The sequence below is a fragment of the Ambystoma mexicanum genome, chromosome 10 (assembly GCF_040938575.1).
Source record: "Ambystoma mexicanum isolate Mex_15411 chromosome 10, UKY_AmexF1_1, whole genome shotgun sequence".
Taxonomy (NCBI): domain Eukaryota; kingdom Metazoa; phylum Chordata; class Amphibia; order Caudata; family Ambystomatidae; genus Ambystoma; species Ambystoma mexicanum.
In genome coordinates this window covers 1547982366-1548001624 of record NC_090932.1, presented here as the reverse complement: position 1 = coordinate 1548001624, position 19259 = coordinate 1547982366, and positions in this window count along the sequence as shown.

Here is a 19259-nt window from a genome sequence, read left to right as displayed (position 1 = left end):
ATGGATTTACATCCTCTACACTGATTGAGTGATGTGTTCCAATGCAATGGATTTACATCCTCTACACTGATTGAGTGATGTGTTACAATGCAATGGATTTACATCCTCTGAACTGATTGAGTGATGTGTTACAATGCAATGGATTTACATCCTCTACACTGATTGAGTGATGTGTTACAATGCAATGGATTTACATCCTCTGAACTGATTGAGTGATGTGTTACAATGCAATGGATTTCCCAAAGGCTTATCAGGCTGCGTTAGGATGAATCGTGGACTCATAGATAGATGGATTGTGTGAAGTTGAAATGCGGACCCAGGGGCCGAATAGTGTTAAGATGAAATGTGGCCCCAAGCGCAGAATGAGTATGAGTTCCATGCACTGTGCGCGTGGTGTTGAGAGAAAGCATTGGTGCCATGGACAGGCTGGGTGGTGTTGAGATGTTGTGTGTGAATCGCGGGCTGGTCAGATCGTGTGCTGGGAATGGGATTCTTACCGAACGTGGCAGAGCGGCGTGTACTTACAGACTATGACGTACTGTGTCCTATTTGCCATCCCGTGTGATGTCTGCAACTTTATGCATAACTGAAGAGGTAGTTGATGCCTTTGTTGGGATGACATGCTTGCGATTTTCCCAGTATCTGAGACTCTGTTCTGTGACTAACAGCTAATTCCCAATCTCATACCCGAATGCACAACGACATACCTCTTTCCTAGTCCACACTAGCCCATGCCATCTAGCCCATGCCACACAACCCTTGAGCTATTGCAAGTTCCATTGCACACCCAGTGCTCTTATCTTCCGCTTTACCAACACATTGATCAGCGCGTCCAACCTACCGATGCGTATGCCTACAGAGGCTCGGATGATGACGGGAGGATAGATCTGTGGCAACGCGCAAACCAGACCACGCTGAGCAACACAGGCTCGAATCCCGGATTCGCGCTTGAAACCGATCTCGGGATTAAGCGCGTTATATATAACCTGCACTTGCACGATCCGAATGTACAAGGCCTAGTAGGATCGGTCCTCCCCCCCCTTGCCTGGTTGCGCCTTGAGACAGACGTGTATAGGCACATATAAATGACCAATAAATGCAGGCATCAAGCGAACCGACCACCCAGAGACAATAACCTGCAACACCCACATTTCGTAACACATATGCACCTACCCGCAGCGGAGCATGATTAGTCTGCCTCACATCATTACAGAAACGACAAAGACTGCTATACATTTTACAACCTGTGAGTACAGCCTTTACAAACTGCTCTGCATCGCCACCCATCGCCTTGGGAGACTGAGGGGTAGCAGGCCCATAGTGCCATAAAATCAGCTCACAGCAAGATCAAAGTTAAACTCCATCCAAGGTTAAGGTATGTATAAACACCACTTCTGTGGACATCTGCCACAGGCACGGCTCTCCATCCACGCACTCTAAAATGCAGCTACGGCTATGACAAATGCGATCCAATTGGTCACATAAATCGCGCACTGATACCCCAGATTTGCCTCTGCCATTAGCATACAGCGTCAACGTACGACAAATTTCGGTCTAGCTGGATACACATCGAGTCTCATGCACTAGCGCTCTGTCATGGCCACCTACAGCACACCTGCCCACGTACCAGACCTCTTGGGCTGCTTACTAGAGCCTAGCCAGCCCCCCTAAATCCTAATCTTGGCCAAATGCACACACGTATCTTAAAGTCTACTTTTAGTTTTTCCTATACCTGGACTTCGGTCCCTGAGGGCGTTCCAACCACAAAGCGTATTGAGGTCAAACAAATGGAAAAATGGCACCATATAAATGACGACCACAATACAATACAATCAGCAAAAGCAACCTTAGTTCCTTACTGCTGTTCCACTAACCACACATCCTCTTCTATTAGTGCTCCAAACCATCTGTTCCTTCACACACACCCAGCTACCGCACATCTGTTAGTTCCCCAGCCACCTACCCAACACAACACTCATAACACCACACCATACACATAACAACAGACTATGCCCAGAACACTGCTGTAGGTCAATAACACCACAGTATGCCCTTAACACCACACATCCCGGCACGCTCCCTCTCCCACTGCTCGTACACTTCGGGAATGGCTGATATATCTGCAATAAAACCTCCATCATCGCTCATCATTTTCATTCTCACGGCCCAGACTTGGATCCCGCCCCTTTACTTCACTACCCCTGCTGCCCTACACATTGATTCCACTTCCTACCTGCACGCCTGCATCCCATCCCCTCTACAAGGCCCATCCCTCTGTCCCCCTTCCGTCCCCTGACTTTCTAAAACTCTCCTTTGAATTCACTGCCTCCCAACGCCCCCTCTTACCTCTCTGAGCATTGTTCTAATTTTTCAGTCCACGGGTCTTCTCAATTTTTCTTCTGTGACCTGGACCTATTACTTGACTCCATCCCCATCAAAACCCCAAGAGCCCTTATGGGAGACAACCTGCCCAAAATCTCTCCCATTCACCAACTTGAACTAAACTTCCTCCTCTTTGAACATGCCCTTTCCTCACTTCACAATCTGCCCACTGACCCCTATGTTAAAACTCTAAACCTTGTCTTTTTCACTTTCCACATCTAATCCCACTATAAACCCATCAACTTTGGGCCGCTCCATCCTACATTTCAGCATCTCTGTGCGCCACCATTTTCTCCCCCTCTCAACTCGCCATCTCCAAATGTATATTCATACCAGATTCCTCGGCCTCCTGGCCAGCGGACGCCTGGTCCTTGTTCCTCCCCTGGCCTCTCCTTTTGAGCAGGCCTTTCATGACTTTAACCAAGCTCTCTGCTCTCCCTTTGCCCACCCCTAGCTCTCTTGTACCTCTGCCCTTCAGACCCCCTCTCCCCTAGCTCTGGATCACCCCCAGACCCACTTCCTCCAAACAGAAACGCAAAGCCACCTCCATATGTGGTGGTAAGTAAGATTGGACCCCCTCTTCTGCTTGCCTATGAGAATGCCCTCCACTCCTTCACCACAGCCCTTGACTTTGCCAATGCATCGCACTTCATTCATCTTATCAACATTTTATCATCTCAGCCAAGCAAATTCTCCTCTACTGGGACCCTTTGCCATCTGGGCTACACAGCCGTCATTCCTTGGCATTGGCCCTACCCACATCTCTACATTTCTGATATCTTCGCACCACTATTCTAAACCTTCTGGACACCTTGACTGTCTTTGAATGGGTGGGTCAATCCTCTCTCCTTCTGACCCTTGCCCACCTTGGCATCGAAGACACACCGCTCTGCACTGGGTGGCCTCCTACGTCTCCAATCGGTCCTTCTCCACCTCACGGATCACTGACACCATTGATCCTACCTCCCTCCCAATTAGCATTCCACAAAGCATTGCCCTCGCCCCCTTACTATTAACCCTCCACACCTCCTCCCTCACCCAATTGATTTCCGTCTTTGGGCTTCCCTAGCGCCGCTTCACAGACCACTTACAAATCTTTCGCCCCATCCCTAACCACTTACCTGCCCATCTCTCTGCGACCCATCGTTGGGTAGCCTTTTACTATCTTATATTGAACTCCTCCAAAACCGAGGTGATCTTCCTCCCTGCATCCAATGCCCCGCCTCTCCTTCCCACCTAACTTGCTCACCTCCCTCCCCTGGAGCATGACACCTAGGGGTAATTTTCAATAGCGACCTTAACCTTTACCACTTTAGTACTTCTACCACTGCTGCTGCCAGGATTAGCGGCTCAGGCGTGAACTTAAAACCTCCCTGTTTGTTTGTGATGGATGTTGCTCGTAGCGTTGATAGTGCGCATTATAAATATCTGATTGGGTATGAAAGAAGCACGTTGCCCCAGAGCTATTCTCTCTAGATTGTTTGGGCTTTGCAGAGGTAAAGCGTGAATTCCATGGGTTTACAGTGATAATTTGGAAAACAATAATGTCGAGTCATTATCTCGAGAAAAAAAATGTCAAATTTTTTTTTCAATACGTTTTTTTTTCGAAATGAGGGGGGTTCCCCCCAAACCCCCCTTTTTTTTTGTTTTTTTTTTTTTTACCCCTTTTTTTTACTCCCGGTCCCCAAAATAAATAAATAATTTAAAAAACGTAATTCGACATTTCTTTTTTTGACATTTTTTTGGGACATTTTTGTCATTCGACATTTTTTTTCTCGAAATTATGACTGACCACCAATTCCATGCAATAGCGTTTTGGGTAGAGGTGTAGTTTGAGTGTCATTGATTGATTTGGTCATATAAGTTATGTCATTTAGAGATGCAGTGAGTTCTGCAGTATGTTTTGATCATGTAGAGAGGCAGTATCGATTTTATCTAACTAGCTCTGCTGTGCAGAGTTAGAGTTTCAATTCCATGGGCTGGGTGAGTTACTAAAGGTGCAGGGTGAGTTCTAGCAACTGGTTTTCTTGTGTCGGATGCAGCGATTGCTCCATGGGCTGGATGAGTAGGTAAGGTGTAGTGTGAGTTCCCTGGACGTGTTGGGTTGTATACAGAGGCAGTTTGAGTTCCAAGGACTGGTTGTGTTGTTTAGAGATGCAGCAGTGGTTCCAGGGGCTGGATGATTAGGTAAGATGTAGTGTGAGTTCCTTGTGCTTGTGGGGTTGTGTACAGATGCAGTTTGAGTTCCATGGACTGGTTGTGTTGTTTAGAGATGCAGCAGTGGTTCCAGGGGTTGGATGATTAGGTAAGATGTAGTGTGAGTTCCTTGTGCTTGTTGGGTTGTGTACAGATGCAGTTTGAGGTCTATGGACTGGTTGTGTTGTGTAGAGATGCAGCATTGGTTCCATGGACTGGATGAGTAGGTAAGATGTAGTGTGAGTTCCCTGTGCTTGTGGGGTTGTGTACAGATGCAGTTTGAGTTCCATGGACTGGTTGTGTTGTGTAGAGATGCAGCAGTGGTTCCAGGGGCTGGATGATTAGGTAAGATGTAATGTGAGTTCTTTGTGCGTGTTGGGTTGTGTACAGATGCAGTTTGAGGTGTATGGACTGGTTGTGTTGAGATGCAGCATTGGTTCCATGGACTGGATGAGAAGGTAAGATGTAGTGTGAGTTCCTTGTGCTTGTTGGGTTGTGTACAGATGCAATTTGAGGTGTATGGACTGGTTGTGTTGTTAAGATATGCAGCATTGGTTCCATGGACTGGATAAGTAGGTAAGATGTAGTGTGAGTTCCTTGTGCTTGTTGGGTTGTGTACAGATGCAGTTTGAGGTCTATGGACTGGTTGTGTTGTGTAGAGATGCAGCAGTGGTTCCAGGGGCTGGATGATTAGGTAAGATGTAATGTGAGTTCCTTGTGCGTGTTGGGTTGTGTACAGATGCAGTTTGAGGTCTATGGACTGGTTGGGTGGTGCAGAGACACCGCGTTAGTTCCTTAAACTAGTTGAGTTTTGTTGAGATGCCGTGTCAGTTCTGTGGACTAGTGTAGTCCTTAGAGATGTAGTGCATGTTATAGGGGCTAGTTTAGTCCTTAGAGATGCAATGTGGGTTCTATGGACTGGTAGTCTTTTAGGGTGCTCTAGTGCGAGTGTTATGGGATGGTGGATTGTGTACAAGTTCCGCTGTAGCTCCATGGACTTGTCAGGTTCTTTACTGAGCTGCAGAGAAGATCTAATGGAGTTATGTGAGTTTCACTGACCGATTAGTGGTTTAGTGAAATGCAATGGGTGTTTTGTGGCCTGTTTTAAATAGACAGTGTTACCTAAGACACGCTAACAATGTTAGTCATGTGGGGCAAGTCGAGGGCAAGCTTCCCATGATTCGGGTCTCCTTGTTATTGGTCTTATGGGGTAGAATTGGTATGGAGGCTTGATGGGCATGGTGTGGCATGGCAAGGCGATGGAGTGGGCTACAGCAACACAGATTGAGGAAGCAGGCATGAGCACTGTGAGATATGAAAGAACACTCAGATTTCAAATTCATTCATTTATTAAAGGAAGATATTACACGATATTCAAAACCCTAGATGGACTATGTCACTACCAAAGAAAAGCATTCAGTGGTCCGCAACTTCGGGCTCTCCAAATGTTTTGGACAATGGCCCTCATTACAAGTCTGCCGTTAGGGGATCTGATCTCCCGGCAGGCCTGGCCTGCTGGTAAATCGGGCCCCTGCCAGCAGATAAATGCCTGAATCACCAGCACCGTTACCAACGGTGCCGGTGATACAGGCAACCCCCTCCCATTGAGTCCTATGGGGCTGCATAGAAGGCGGAGTTACTGGCGCCTCCGCCGCCCGATCTATCCCGGTAACACTGGGATATCGGGTGGCGGCGACGGTATGGTAGTTCCCCAGTATCCCGCCGGAATTACCGGTGGGATACCTGGGAACTCACAATAAGCCACATTTGACTTCCTCACCATTGACTATGCTGGCTAGAGCTGGTGGGAACTGTAGTGCAAAAGACCCTGAGAAGCAAAGGGTGTAAACCCTTAGCAGAAGAGGTCTAGAGGCCAAGGCACGAGACTAGAGCAAATGTACCATTAGGAAAGGGATTGTCACCTGGAAAGGATAATGGATGTGTGTAGCAACTTCTCAATAGAGGTGGCCGATAAAACAGAACAAGTGAAATTTAGGGGCCAGGCCAAGTAGCCAGTGAAAATAACAGTATCCTGTGTGTTTATTTATTCATATGGAGCCCTACATATCCCCCTTCCCTCTGTTAGTACTTTTCCGCCTTTTGAACAGTGTGATGGTGGAAGTCTGGTATGGTGTCAATTAGCCGCCATGGCTAACTGGTCTCGCAGTGGGTTATTTCATATGGGGTTAGAAACAGAGCGACCACGGGGTGTTCTCTGGTTGGTGGGGTCCCATCGCTCAGCCGATAGAGTGGTCCTGCTCTGGTCTGCGGTGGTGGAAAGCTATACTTCATGTTCCCCTGCCTGCGAAAGCTGGGGCTAGCTAGACATTGGGTGGTTGCAGTGCAAGCTGAAAGAGACGATGCCCTACTCCCACCGTGCACTCCCAGGAGCCATGCGCTAGCTGAGGTGGCAGCAAAGGAGCTGTGCTGGGCTCCACAATAACCAGGGGAGAGAGGAATATAGCCCTCTACTCACGCTCATGGCCACCAACAAACGGGTTCAGCGTGGACAAGCGTACGTCGGTCTGTGGATCTTCTGAGCTCAAAGTCCTGGCCGGCGAGGAACGAAGGTTCTTGAGGCTTGCTTGGATAACCCTTAAGGGGCTGGCTATACCATTACAAATGGCTGTACTCCTATTGGGCTCAGGCTGGGCTCTTCTGCGTGATATCTGTGTAATCCCGCCTTTTCTACCTCTGTTTCTGAGGTGCAGTTACCTTTTTTCCTGTGAAGGTTGATTGTAGGTCCTGTAGGGATGTTAGGTCAGCTCTTCTTGCCAGAGAGTAACCCTTCTGGTGGGGGCGCGTGGGAGGGGGCTGCTATATGACACTATGGTTTGCTGCAAAGCAAGGCAAGGAGATGTCCATTTGCAAAATCATGTTCTTGAGGAGGTCTGGTGTGAGGAGAGACAGGTGTATCTGAGGAGGATGGAATGCAAGACCCAAGACATTAAAGAGTGGGGGCGGGGGACCAGAGAGTGCTGACTTGCAGGCGCACCCAAACGGAGGCCAACAATACACAGTGGAGTTTTTCTCTTTGATGATATCCAGTTGGGTTTGTCCAGTTGGGTTGTAACACATCCTGTGATGTCACCTGCTAGATGCCTCCTAGAGCGCCCTCTGAGCTATATATGGAAAGCCTGGTGCTTCGGAAGCCCTTGCAGAGTTTCCGTGTCAAGGATAGCCTTGAATATGGGCAGCCTGGGTTGGCCGGGGGCGCCTTTATCTGAATATGTTTGAATGTTGCGATGACCTTTCAATGCCGAGCTGGCAATCAGCGAGCCCTTCGCCTCTCCGGTGACTCTGAAATCCTTCCCTCCAGGTTCTCCTTCCCTTCCAGGTCACTTTTTAAGGGCGTTCTCGCCTCGCTTTTGTTCCCTGAACAATAAGTAACCCAGGTAGTTAGTTATAAACTCACAGTGAACAAGGCCCTGGTTGATAATTAGCATCATCTCGAATTGACATGGAAAGTAAATATCAAGTTGGTTGGGTTAATGAAAGCCCAGGCGGGAGAGAGGGAGCTTCGGCGTGGAGGTTCCAGCTCTGAGGGGGCTCAATGCCGTCCCCCCCGTCCAGGGATCCTCTTTCCCCCCCGGACCGGGCTTTTAGGGCTGGGTGGGACAAGGCCGCCAGCATGGTCAACCAAAACACAGTGGGGCTGGCCCGAATAGCTTTCGGGTTGGGTTTGGACAAGAAAGCATCCCGGAAACCCAACTCCCTGTGCACCCGGATACACACCAGCCATGTGGAAATTGGGATCAGGCGAGACACGGCGGATCCACTGGGAGAGGTAAGTGGCCCCCCTCAGGATTGTGTGGGACCTTTGGAATAGAAAGTGAGCCAAAGGAGGGCGATTGTAGGGTGTCAAGATTCAAGCTGAGATGGGCAAAACGAGTGAGGGGTGAGTGTTGGGGGAAAAAAGACGAGGGGGTTTGCAAAGCGGGGCCACACGTGGACGTGGCAATCAATTCTTCGCATCGCTTCTGGCATCTCCTTAATTTGCATGCACACACCGGGATAGAGAAAAAGGCGGGAAGCAGCGTGTCCACCTTGCAGTCGGCCTGTTACAAAGGCCTCGCGGAGCACCCCTGGTGCGAGACAAATGCCCTTTTAAAGGCAGGAAATGAGGGCGAGAAATGCGAGGTTTTATGGCCCAGCCCGCGCCCTTGCTGCCCGCACCCTGCCTGCCTGGGTGCGCCACGGTGTCGGGTCCCCTTATCTGCGTGTGCGTGCACAGGCAGGTGTGTACTTTGTGCCAGCCTTCCTTCGTGTGGAAGTGAGCATGCTTCGTTCTGTGCACGTGCCTGTCTCCTCATGTGTGTGGCCCTGTGGCAGCGGTAGGGGGGCTCTGCTTGAATGTGCGCACGTGGTTCCTAGCTCCCGGTGTGTAGGTTTCCCGTATGAATGTGTGTGTGCACTTATTTGTTTGTGACCGTGAATGTTTGGGGCGGGGGATTGTGAAGAAAGGACTTTGTGTGTTGGTCTGAACTGGTGTGTGCGCCGGTGTGTATAGAGGAAGAGGAATGTGTGTAGGACTACAGATTTGTGTGAGCAGCTGTTTAATAATTGCACTGATGCATGCAGGTGTCAAGTCGTGTGTGTTTGCCTTTGGCACAACAATGTGTATTGAAATATATATGCTTGTCTTTCCTGGGGGGCAGAGTGGGAGCATGTCTAGTGTAGATTTGTTTCTATCTGGGTGTGCAGGTGCCTGTGAGGGGGTTCACATTATTATTATTATTATTATTATTTATTTATTTATAATATTTAAAATAAAAAATACATAACATTATTTTAATTATTATTATTGTATTTATTGAGCACAGACCTAGCTTCGAGAAGCAATGGAGCACTTTACAGCGGTATACAACAATACAGATACACAACGGAGCGCTTTTCAGAGGTAGCAACAGAACAGATATACAGCATGGGGGTTAGGACACAGAGGGGCACAGAGGAGGGGAACAGGCTGGAGGCCCCATGTGCTCCTGGCGATGCATGCTTGGAGGCAGGCTGGTGTCTACGGGCCTGTGGCGTGCTCTTGTCGGGTGCATTTGTCCCTGGGTGCTTGTATGTGTGTGTTTCCACGTGGGATCCTTTTGCCCCTGGACGGGCACGCATGTGGCTGCATGTCTTCGATTCTGGTCTGGTGTGTGGCTGTGTCTTAGGTGTATGTCTTATCTTGTTCTGGTGTTGAATGGGGTGTATATGTCTGTGGTGGATTTTGTGCTGGTGTCTTGTGTGCCTGGGTGTGTGTGATTAGGGGCTGATGTCTCTTATGTGGATTCGGCTGATTAATTTCATACTGATGTCTCTTGCGAGTGGGTTTTAAATGTGGGTGGTCTCTGGTGTGTCTTCTCTGCCTATTATTATTTAATATTTATAAAGCGCACAGCAGCCCGAAGGCATTGTGGCGCTGGCACAGACAGTGATCATGGTTGCGTATTTATATCAGTAGTTACATGACATAATTACAAGACACATTACAGGCTTAGTTACAGTTGGGCTAGTAGATAGGTAGGTTACTGGGAGGGAGGTCTCAGCTCTGAGCGTGTTAGGGAGGGAGTTCCTATGTCCATGTGTGTCCTAATGTGTAGGGCATGAGAGAGAGAGAGAGAGAGAGACAGACAGACAGAGAGATGGAGACCGACAGAGAGGGGTAGAAGAGAGTGCTGTATAGTGCTAGGTTTCCCCCAGACACATTTGTTCAAGGAACCAGTGCAGCTCCGTATACACCCCAGCAGTGCACAGCTCCCAAAAGTATTCTTTGGTTGTCCCAATTCCACAGGGGTAGAGCTCCACGCCCCACCCTACCAGCTCCATTCTCTGCCGCCTCATTCATCTGAGGATGGCCACCACACTCCATCCGATAAACCTAATACTAGACAGTCTGTGTCCTGTCTCATGGGCTCCCTGCCCCTCACTATAGAGTCCTGTGCACTCAATTCTCTGCAGCCTCTTTCCTATAAGGATGGCCTGCACACCCCACCCGATAAGCGGAATTCTGTGTCGCTGATCCTATAAGGAGGGCTTTCGCACACCCAATTCCTATAAGCTTAATTCTCTGCAGCCGCTGTCCTGTGGGGCTGACCTCGACACCCCACACTATAAAAAGTCACATTAACTCATTTCTTTGCAACCTCTTCCTTATAAGGATGACTTGCGCACCTCACCCTACAAGCTCACGTCTCTGCTGCTTGTCCTTTAAGGATGGCTTCCACACGCAACCCCATAAACGGAATCATCTGCAGCCTCTGTCCTATGGGATGACCTCCACAGGCCACCGTATGAACTCAATGTTCTGTAAGCTCGGTCCTGTAAGAATGGCCTTCACAGCCCACCTTATGAACTCATTGTTCTGTAACTCGGTCCTGTAAGAATGGCCTTCACACCCCACCTTATGAACTCATTGTTCTGTAACTCGGTCCTGTAAGAATGGCCTTCACACCCCACCTTATGAACTCATTGTTCTGTAAGATCAGTTCTGTAAGAATGATCTCCACACCCCACCTTATGAACTCATTGTTCTGTAACTCGGTCCTGAAAGAATGGCCTTCACACCCCACCTTATGAACTCATTGTTCTGTAAGATCAGTTCTGTAAGAATGATCTCCACACCCCACCTTATGAACTCATTGTTCTGTAACTCGGTCCTGAAAGAATGGCCTTCACACCCCACCTTATGAACTCATTGTTCTGTAAGATCAGTTCTGTAAGAATGATCTCCACACCCCACCTTATGAACTCATTGTTCTGTAAGCTCGGTCCTGTAAGAATGGCCTTCACACCGCACCTTATGAACTCAATGTTCTGTAACTCGGTCCTGTAAGAATGGCCTTCACACTGCACCTTATGAACTCAATGTTCTGTAACTCGGTCCTGTAAGAATGGCCTTCACACCCCACCTTATAAACTCATTGTTCTGTAACCCCACCTTATGAACTCATTGTTCTGTAAACTCGGTCCTGTAAGAATGGCCTTCACACCCCACCTTATGAACTCAATGTTCTGTAAGTCGGTCCTGCAAGAATGGCCTTCACACCCCACCTTATGAACTCATTGTTCTGTAACCCCACCTTATGAACTCATTGTTCTGTAAGCTCGGTCCTGTAAGAATGGCCTTCACACCGCACCTTATGAACTCATTGTTCTGTAACCCCACCTTATGAACTCATTGTTCTCTAACTTGGTCCTGTAAGAATGGCCTTCACACCCCACCTTATGAACTCAATGTTCTGTAACTCGGTCCTGTAAGAATGGCCTTCACACCCCACCTTATGAACTCATTGTTCTGTAACCCCACCTTATGAACTCATTGTTCTGTAAGATCAGTTCTGTAAGAATGATCTCCACACCCCACCTTATGAACTCATTGTTCTGTAAACTCGGTGCTGTAAGAATGGCCTTCACACCCCACCTTATGAACTCATTGTTCTGTAACTCGGTCCTGAAAGAATGGCCTTCACACCCCACCTTATGAACTCATTGTTCTGTAAGATCAGTTCTGTAAGAATGATCTCCACACCCCACCTTATGAACTCATTGTTCTGTAAGCTCGGTCCTGTAAGAATGGCCTTCACACCGCACCTTATGAACTCAATGTTCTGTAACTCGGTCCTGTAAGAATGGCCTTCACACCGCACCTTATGAACTCAATGTTCTGTAACTCGGTCCTGTAAGAATGGCCTTCACACCCCACCTTATAAACTCATTGTTCTGTAACCCCACCTTATGAACTCATTGTTCTGTAAACTCGGTCCTGTAAGAATGGCCTTCACACCCCACCTTATGAACTCAATGTTCTGTAAGTCGGTCCTGCAAGAATGGCCTTCACACCCCACCTTATGAACTCATTGTTCTGTAACCCCACCTTATGAACTCATTGTTCTGTAAGCTCGGTCCTGTAAGAATGGCCTTCACACCGCACCTTATGAACTCATTGTTCTCTAACTTGGTCCTGTAAGAATGGCCTTCACACCCCACCTTATGAACTCAATGTTCTGTAACTCGGTCCTGTAAGAATGGCCTTCACACCCCACCTTATGAACTCAATGTTCTGTAACTCGGTCCTGTAAGAATGGCCTTCACACCCCACCTTATGAACTCATTGTTCTGTAACTCGGTCCTGTAAGAATGGCCTTCACACCCTACCTTATGAACTCATTGTTCTGTAAGATCAGTTCTGTAAGAATGATCTCCACACCCCACCTTATGAACTCATTGTTCTGTAACTCGGTCCTGAAAGAATGGCCTTCACACCCCACCTTATGAACTCATTGTTCTGTAAGATCAGTTCTGTAAGAATGATCTCCACACCCCACCTTATGAACTCATTGTTCTGTAACTCGGTCCTGAAAGAATGGCCTTCACACCCCACCTTATGAACTCATTGTTCTGTAAGATCAGTTCTGTAAGAATGATCTCCACACCCCACCTTATGAACTCATTGTTCTGTAAGCTCGGTCCTGTAAGAATGGCCTTCACACCGCACCTTATGAACTCAATGTTCTGTAACTCGGTCCTGTAAGAATGGCCTTCACACCGCACCTTATGAACTCAATGTTCTGTAACTCGGTCCTGTAAGAATGGCCTTCACACCCCACCTTATAAACTCATTGTTCTGTAACCCCACCTTATGAACTCATTGTTCTGTAAACTCGGTCCTGTAAGAATGGCCTTCACACCCCACCTTATGAACTCAATGTTCTGTAAGTCGGTCCTGCAAGAATGGCCTTCACACCCCACCTTATGAACTCATTGTTCTGTAACCCCACCTTATGAACTCATTGTTCTGTAAGCTCGGTCCTGTAAGAATGGCCTTCACACCGCACCTTATGAACTCATTGTTCTGTAACCCCACCTTATGAACTCATTGTTCTCTAACTTGGTCCTGTAAGAATGGCCTTCACACCCCACCTTATGAACTCAATGTTCTGTAACTCGGTCCTGTAAGAATGGCCTTCACACCCCACCTTATGAACTCATTGTTCTGTAACCCCACCTTATGAACTCATTGTTCTGTAAGATCAGTTCTGTAAGAATGATCTCCACACCCCACCTTATGAACTCATTGTTCTGTAAACTCGGTGCTGTAAGAATGGCCTTCACACCCCACCTTATGAACTCATTGTTCTGTAACTCGGTCCTGAAAGAATGGCCTTCACACCCCACCTTATGAACTCATTGTTCTGTAAGATCAGTTCTGTAAGAATGATCTCCACACCCCACCTTATGAACTCATTGTTCTGTAAGCTCGGTCCTGTAAGAATGGCCTTCACACCGCACCTTATGAACTCAATGTTCTGTAACTCGGTCCTGTAAGAATGGCCTTCACACCGCACCTTATGAACTCAATGTTCTGTAACTCGGTCCTGTAAGAATGGCCTTCACACCCCACCTTATAAACTCATTGTTCTGTAACCCCACCTTATGAACTCATTGTTCTGTAAACTCGGTCCTGTAAGAATGGCCTTCACACCCCACCTTATGAACTCAATGTTCTGTAAGTCGGTCCTGCAAGAATGGCCTTCACACCCCACCTTATGAACTCATTGTTCTGTAACCCCACCTTATGAACTCATTGTTCTGTAAGCTCGGTCCTGTAAGAATGGCCTTCACACCGCACCTTATGAACTCATTGTTCTCTAACTTGGTCCTGTAAGAATGGCCTTCACACCCCACCTTATGAACTCAATGTTCTGTAACTCGGTCCTGTAAGAATGGCCTTCACACCCCACCTTATGAACTCAATGTTCTGTAACTCGGTCCTGTAAGAATGGCCTTCACACCCCACCGTATGAACTCAATGTTCTGTAACTCGGTCCTGTAAGAATGGCCTTCACAGCCCACCTTATGAACACATTGTTCTGTAACCCCACTTTATGAACTCATTGTTCTGTAAGCTCGGTCCTGTAAGAATGGCCTTCACACCGCACCTTATGAACTCATTGTTCTGTAACTTGGTCCTGTAAGAATGATCTCCACACCTTACCTCATTTATTGAATTCTCTTCAGTCGCTTTCCTATAATGGTTCTCCTACAGCATTGTTCCCTGCAGCCTCTGACCTATAAGGATAACCTCCACACCCCTCCTATGAACCCAGTTCTCGTCAGCCTCTTTCCTATGAAGATGACCTCCACATCGGAACACTCCAGACGCAATAGTCTACAGGCCCTGTCCTGTAGAGCCATGCAGCCCATTCTGTGAACACATATATCTGCAGCCTGTATCCCAAAAGGGGAATCCCCACAACCTCTCCATGAGCTCAGTTTCGGCAGACTTGAGCCTATACAAGTCCGCAGAATCCGTTTTTAGAAACACTCCTCCGCAGCCTATACCATATTATAATGCTCACCCAGTCTCTTTCCCATAACAAAGGACCCCGGGAAACCTCATCATGAAATCAATGCGCCCGAAAACCTTCGTCCTATCATAGATAGCCACACCCTTTAGCCTATTAAGCTAAGTCTGCATACGCTTCATTGTATGATATCTCTTGGCAGCCTTCATCATGCAAGGACAGACCTCCACAGCCTTCATCTATAATACTATGACTCATGCAAGGACAGACCTCCACAGCCTTCACCTATAATACTATGACTCCCCGCCTCCATCATGCAAGGACAGACCTCCACAGCCTTCATCTATAATACTATGACTCCCCGCCTCCATCATGCAAGGACAGACCTCCACAGCCTTCATCTATAATACTATGACTCCCCGCCTCCATCATGCAAGGACAGACCTCCACAGCCTTCATCTATAATACTATGACTCATGCAAGGACAGACCTCCACAGCCTTCATCAATAATACCATGACTTCCCGCCTCCATCATGCAAGGACAGACCTCCACAGCCTTCATCTATGATACCATGACTCCCCGCCTCCATCATGCAAGGACAGCCCTCCACAGCCTTCATCTATGATACTATGACTCCCCGCCTCCATCATGCAAGGACAGACCTCCACAGCCTTCATCTATGATACCATGACTTCCCGCCTCCATCATGCAAGGACAGACCTCCACAGCCTTCATCTATGATACTATGACTCCCCGCCTCCATCATGCAAGGACAGACCTCCACAGCCTTCCTCTATGATACTATGACTCCCCGCCTCCATCATGCAAGGACAGACCTCCACAGCCTTCCTCTATGATACTATGACTCCCCGCCTCCATCATGCAAGGACAGACCTCCACAGCCTTCATCTATAATACTATGACTCCCCGCCTCCATCATGCAAGGACAGACCTCCACAGCCTTCATCTATAATACTATGACTCCCCGCCTCCATCATGCAAGGACAGACCTCCACAGCCTTCATCTATGATACTATGACTCCCCCATCTTCATCATGCAAGGACAGACCTCCACAGCCTTCATCTATGATACCATGACTTCCCGCCTCCATCATGCAAGGACAGACCTCCACAGCCTTCATCTATGATACCATGACTCCCCGCCTCCATCATGCAAGGACAGACCTCAACAGCCTTCCTCTATGATACTATTACTCCCCGCCTCCATCATGCAAGGACAGACCTCCACAGCCTTCATCTATAATACTATGACTCCCCGCCTCCATCATGCAAGGACAGACCTCCACAGCCTTCATCTATGATACTATGACTCCCCGCCTCCATCATGCAAGGACAGACCTCCACAGCCTTCATCTATAATACTATGACTCCCCGCCTCCATCATGCAAGGACAGACCTCCACAGCCTTCATCTATGATACTATGACTCCCCGCCTCCATCATGCAGGGACAGACCTCCACAGCCTTCATCTATGATACTATGACTCCCCGCCTCCATCATGCAGGGACAGACCTCCACAGCCTTCATCTATAATACTATGACTCCCCGCCTCCATCATGCAAGGACAGACCTCCACAGCCTTCACCTATAATGCTATGACTCCCCGCCTCCATCATGCAAGGACAGACCTCCACAGCCTTCACCTATAATACTATGACTCCCCGCCTCCATCATGCAAGGACAGACCTCCACAGCCTTCACCTATAATGCTATGACTCCCCGCCTCCATCATGCAAGGACAGACCTCCACAGCCTTCACCTATAATACTATGACTCCCCGCCTCCATCATGCAGGGACAGACCTCCACAGCCTTCACCTATAATACTATGACTCCCCGCCTCCATCATGCAGGGACAGACCTCCACAGCCTTCACCTATAATACTATGACTCCCCGCCTCCATCATGCAGGGGCAGACCTCCACAGCCTTCACCTATAATACTATGACTCCCCGCCTCCATCATGCAAGGACAGACCTCCACAGCCTTCACCTATAATACTATGACTCCCCGCCTCCATCATGCAAGGACAGACCTCCACAGCCTTCATCTATAATACTATGACTCCCCGCCTCCATCATGCAGGGACAGACCTCCACAGCCTTCACCTATAATACTATGACTCCCCACCTCCATCATGCAGGGACAGACCTCCACAGCCTTCACCTATAATACTATGACTCTCCACCTCCATCATGCAAGGACAGACCTCCACAGACTTCATCTTATACTGCTAGTTCTCCACAGACCATCACAGCATTCATCTCATAATACTATGTCTGCACAGGCTTCCTCGTATGATGGCATAACTCCACTGCTCCCATCCTATGATGGAGCTCCACAGCCTTCATTATACTAGACATCCACAGCCATATACCTTTGCATCATTCCCTCTTTAATAATACGCCCCCACAGGCTTCCTTGTATAATGATATACCTCTGCAGCCTTCATTCTACCATAACACTCCCCAGCCGTTGTCCTCTGATAGACCACACCAAAGCATTCAGACTATAATTGACCTCCACAGCTTCCTTGTGTAATGATAGACTTTCTCAGCCATTAATATATGGAAAAAAGGCCCTCCAGAAACGTTCGCATATTATTCTAGAGCTCCACAGCCCCCTCTAAAGCAATTGGTCTCTGCAGGATTTCTCCGACAATGATACAACTTCCCCACATACAACCTTCATCTTATAATAGACTGCCACAATCATATTCTATAGGTTTCATGTAATAATGTTCCCTAAAAAAATAACGCCATGCGAAAAGAATCGCTGAAAAATGGCAGTTTTTTGACAACCATATACATAGGGATATTATTACCTGATACCATTCTATAAAGATAGACCTCTGGAGCCTCCAGTCTACAATAAAAGACTTACCAGAGTCTACAACCCATCACAACGTTCTCACACCATTGCCAACAATGGCATAAACAGATATGGAACTGTGGTATCTGCCCCATACATATAGACTCTACGGCAGTGGTAGCCAATGAGTCAACTGGCTTACAACTCCCATTATCCTCCACCACAGACTATGCTACCTAGTTCTGTTAAGAGTTGTAGGCCAAAACATCTGGAGGGTGACAGCTTGGCTACCCCTGCTGTGCAGACCACATCCCATGAATGAAGATCCCACCACTCCGCCCGCAATCCTGTAGCAGTCGACTTCCATGTAGAGAGCGATCCACAGTACTCATGGCACAGCGGTAACCTCCACAGCCAACACGATGTAAAGATAAACCTAGAGAGTCTCCAAAGAGGTAGAACTCCACATTCTTCATGGTTATGTAATTGACCTCCAGTGTCAGCACTGTATAATGATAGACCCCAAGATTGTCTATAAAATGAAATCCCCACAGCCCTCATTGTACAATGATAGGCCACCGTAGCCAACACCGTCAAGTGTAGACCTTCAGAGCGCACCTAGAGATGGAGCTCTACAGTGTTTATGGTACAATGGTCGACCTTCACAGCCAAAACTTTATATTGATAGACTTGCGAAGTTTCCATAGAGATGGAGCGCCACAGACCTTATTACAGTGTTAGACCTCCACAGCCAACACCATATAAGTGTAGACCTTCAGAGCGCACCTAGCGATAGAGCTCTACAGTGTTTATGGTACAATGATCGACCTTCACAGCCGAAACTTTATATTGATAGACTTCTGAAGTCTCCAAAGAGATAGAGCGCCACAGACCTTATTACAGTGTTAGACCTCCACAGCCAACACCATATAAGTGTAGACCTTCAGAGTACAGTTAGAGATAGAGCTCTAGAGTGTTTATGGTACAATGATCGATCTTCACAGCGAAACTTTATATTGATGGACTTGCAAAGTCTCCATAGAGATAGAGCTCCACAGACCTTATTACAGTGTCAGTCCTCCACAGCCAATACCATATAAATGTAGACCTTGAGAGTACACCTGGAGATAGAGCTCTAGAGTGTTTATGGTACAATAATCGATCTTCGCACCTGAAACTTTATATTGATAGACTTGCAAAGTCACCATAGAGATAGAACTCCACAGACCTTATTACAGTGTTAGACCTCCACAGCCAACACCATATAAGTGTAGACCTTCAGAGCGCACCTAGCGATAGAGCTCTACAGTGTTTATGGTACAATGATCGACCTTCACAGCCGAAACTTTATATTGATAGACTTCTGAAGTCTCCAAAGAGATAGAGCGCCACAGACCTTATTACAGTGTTAGACCTCCACAGCCAACACCATATAAGTGTAGACCTTCAGAGTACAGTTAGAGATAGAGCTCTAGAGTGTTTATGGTACAATGATCGATCTTCACAGCGAAACTTTATATTGATGGACTTGCAAAGTCTCCATAGAGATA